This window comes from Vombatus ursinus, unplaced genomic scaffold (genome assembly GCF_900497805.2).
Source record: "Vombatus ursinus unplaced genomic scaffold, bare-nosed wombat genome assembly UNPS02014768.1, whole genome shotgun sequence".
In the NCBI taxonomy this organism is placed as follows: Eukaryota; Metazoa; Chordata; class Mammalia; order Diprotodontia; family Vombatidae; genus Vombatus; species Vombatus ursinus.
Genome location: NW_020954546.1, coordinates 18,729,426 through 18,733,567, shown reverse-complemented (window position 1 = coordinate 18,733,567; position 4,142 = coordinate 18,729,426).

Here is a 4,142-nt window from a genome sequence, read left to right as displayed (position 1 = left end):
TTACCTTTGATGTTTGTTTCACCTGTGCCAAGATGTATTGAGGGAAGAGGGGAAGAAGCCACAGAGGGTTATTTCCTCTAGGGATGGTCCTGATGGATGAGAGTTGCTTTTGCTCTTGGTGACCTCCTAGTAAGAAGCTTACTTGGTCACCCATTTCAAAGTTTAACCACCTTTCCTAGGACAGCACAAAGCTAAGAGTGATAGCTAACACCTCGGGTGACAGAATCAGGATCCAAACAGATCTCAAAAGGCCAAGACTTTGGGCTGGATCCTAGAACTGTCAATAATAAATAATCAATAAACGTTTATTAAGTAACTATCATGAGTCAGACACTGTGCTAAGTGCTGATGATACAAATGCAAAAAAGAAGGACAGTTCTTGCCTTCAAGGAGTCTACAATCTAGTTGGGGAAGCTGAAAAGATGGGGGAAGAGGTCTGGAGCTAGGTCTGGAGCTCCATCCTTCCATCGTACAGTGGAAAGCACAGCAGAAGATTTCAAATCCAGTCTCTGATGCTTGCTTACTATGTTACCATAGGGAAGTCACTAAGTCTTTCTGGGCTGTGGTTTCCTCCTTTGTAAAATGGATTTTTTGTAACGGTATCTCGAATTGCCTATCTTTGTGAGCTCTGCAAGACTCAAGTGAGATAATGGGCACGAAGTCATTTGTCAGCTTAATACTGGCTGTAATTACTAGGTGAAGATTGAAGATTGGTGCCTATATTTTTAATGAAATTGAATCCATTCACCACTCTGAATCATCCTCCTTTCTACCCCATCCACTGCCCTGGCTGGAACAATGAGGCAGCCAAGGACAAGATGTGGCCCAGGCTAGGGCAATGGGTTTTGACGGTTCAGATACTTACATGTATCAGCCCGATTTCTTTTAGACCTTAAGCATGGAGAACCATGCTGATGTTGCATCATGATATTATAGATATAAACAATAACTAGATTATTCTGTCATGTTAAAAAATGTCTTGTAGCCCAGCTCCAGTTATGACATTCTGCTCAACAATCTCCAATGCCTGCCTCTTGACTGCTAAATGAAGTTCAGGGCTCTCCTCCCTTCCCTTGATTTCAAAGCTCACTATAAAATGATGCCAACTGTCCTTTTCAATACTGCCTCCCACCACTTACAGAGTCTAAGAATCTCAAAGTTGGACAGGATCTCAGACACCACCAAGTCCAATCCATATTTGAACAAGAATACCCTTACAATCCCCTTGTTGGACAGGATGCTTCTTGGTGATGGTTTCTGACAGTAATACTCCCCTAATGGGTTATCCAGCCTTTTCTCGAAGACCTCTAGTCAAAGGAAACTCACTAGCTCCTGGAGCAGCCCATTTCACTTTTGGATGGTTCTCATCATTGGGAAATTTTCTTAAAGTCAAGCTAAAAATCTGCCTCTCTACAACTTCTAACCTTTGCTCCTGAATCTCTTCTTTTGGGTCAAGCAGAGGAAGACTAATCCTCTTGCACATCAAGGCTCTTCAGATACTTGAAGACAGCTAACATAGATCTCCTCAGTCTTCTCTTCTCCACAACTAACATTCCTAGTTCTTTCAGTCAATCCTTACACGATATGAACACAAGGTTCTATAGCTTCCTGGTCCCTGTCCTCTGGTTGCTCTCCAATTTACCAATGTCTTGCCTCAAGTGTGGTGTCTAAGACTGAACATTATGCTCTTGATGAGTGCATAGTGGGACAGGACTACTCCCTCCCTGAGCCTGGACACTATGCCTCTCTTCATGGATTTCAAGATCACATTCATTTTCTGGCTGCCAAATCACACTCATGACTTACATTGAGCTTACAGTCCGCTAACACCTTCAGTTTTTTTATTCAGGTGAATTGCTTTATAATCATGTCCCCTCCATCTACTATTTGTGAAGGTGATTTTCAAAAAATCCAAGTGTGTTGAATTCATCTTATTAGATTCAGGTCAATGTTTTAGCTCAATTTAACTTGGTGTCTGTGAATCTGTTTTTAAAAATATTTTGATAACTGTATTTCAGTATAATTGGTTCCCTCTGTAACTCTATATCTTTTATTTTATGCTTTAAAAAACATGGTTCAGAGAAGAGGTCCATAGGCTTTCCTAGATAGCCAGAGGGCCCCATTGCACAAACTGCATGAAGAACCCTTCTCTGAGCTATTAAGATCTTTTTGGATACTGACTCTGTCAACCAGTGTGTTAGTTGTCCCTCCCAGCTTGGTACCATCTACAAACCCCCTGCGCATGCTCTATATTCTACCCATAGTGAACCATTCTCTGCTCCCTGAATGCTCCCCACTCTTCCTCATCTTTGCTTGCACTCCAGTGCCCTCCCTTTTAAGCTCTGCCTATTGAGACCCTGCTCAGCTTTGAAAGCCCTGCTCCAATGCCACTTTTCCCAAGGATCACCCATTATCTGTAAAATCAGATGTGATTTTGTTCTCTTCTGAACTCATCTGCCTCTTTTCTATATTTTATGGTACTTTTGCCTAACAAATATAGCTATTGTGTTTCTGTCCTATCCCTCTACTTCATGAACTCCTTTAGAAAAAAACCCCTTACTCCAGCTTCAGATCTCTCAGAGAATCTAGCATAGTACCTGGTATGAGTAAGCATTTAAAAATCATCAGCTGAAGTGAACATAGAGAAGAGGTTAGAACCAATTGTCCAGGCTGAGTGCAGTCATATTTTCATTTAATAGATAGCGAACCTGCTGCAGTGTTCTAAATATGGCCAACAAGGCTCCAGAGGGATAGACTAAGGCATCCTGAAGAAGTTCAGCTTTCATATCCTCTTACTGGCTCCCAGGAGTCACTGGGAGAAGGTGCCATCAATTCAACAAGAGTCTGCTCACATCCTTCATAATCCAGGAGGCTGGGTGAGGCTGTGAATCAATGCTGAGTGGGATTCCTGAGCCGGAGTCATTACCTTTTCTGGACCAGGGAAAAAATGTGATTGGATGGCTAGGTGATTGTTCCAGCCTCCTGATTTTTTTTAAAAAAGGGAATCTTGGGGTGAAGAAACTCAAGGGGTTTAAGGTCATGTATCCATACCAAATGAAGGAAAAGGTAGAGCAGTGGGGAAAAATGCTGAATTTGTAGACGGAGGACCTGAGTTTGAATCTCACCACCATCCCACGATAGCTACGTGACCTTGCAAATCATTTCTTCTATCTGAGCCTCGGTTTACTCATATGTAAATGGAGTTGAGCTCTGCGGTCCCTTCCAATTCAAAATCTCTGGTCCTGAATCAATTCTTTCTGCCTATTGATAAGCCTCTCTTCTTTGGAGATGAGTAGATTTGGGGTACTGGGCTAATTAAGTAACTAGATATTTTAGCTTGAGAACTGGGCATTCTTTCTGTATTCTATAAAAGGAAAATAAAAATAAAAGCTGGCATTATATATACATATATATACATATATACATGGGTATATATGTGTGTGTGTATATATATATATATATATATACACCCATGAGGATTAAGGCTCATATGTTAAAGATGAGAAAACAAATGGAGCCTCAGAGATGTCAGATGACTTGCCCAGGGTCACACAGTTAGTGTGGGATTTGAGTACACTAGCTGATTCCAAGTCCAACCCTCTAGACACTATGCCACATTGCTTCTCTAAGGAAGGACCCGTAGGTGGGCACTTGTGGCTGCAGGACCCCTTGTTGGAAGACTTTGGGGAGTGTTCTCAGGCTGTTGCTGGACAGGATGCTTCTTGGTGATGGTTTCTGACAGTAATCCCCATTAATGAAGCCTGTGTGACTAATGAACACTGAGTGCTCAGGAAGAGATCTCGGTTTTCAGAGTCCCATGCCAAGGTTGCCACCAAAAACAGAATAAGCATTTAGAAAATAATTACACATCTGGACAAATCTGTTTCAGTCTACTGGCTGGAATATAATCAAATTAAAATATAATGAATACATTCAAACGCACAATGCCTGATTAAGTAGTCACTTAGGAACAGAAATTTCCTGAAAAAAAGGAAGTGGGCTGCTAACCAGGGCTCTAGTGTGTGAAAGTCTGGGTTCCAGGAACCCTTGGGAATAGAAAATCACAACACAATTGTAATTTATCTTCTTGTCACTTTTCATTTCTGTCTTAATTTACTACCCCCTGATCCCTGTCCCCAGTT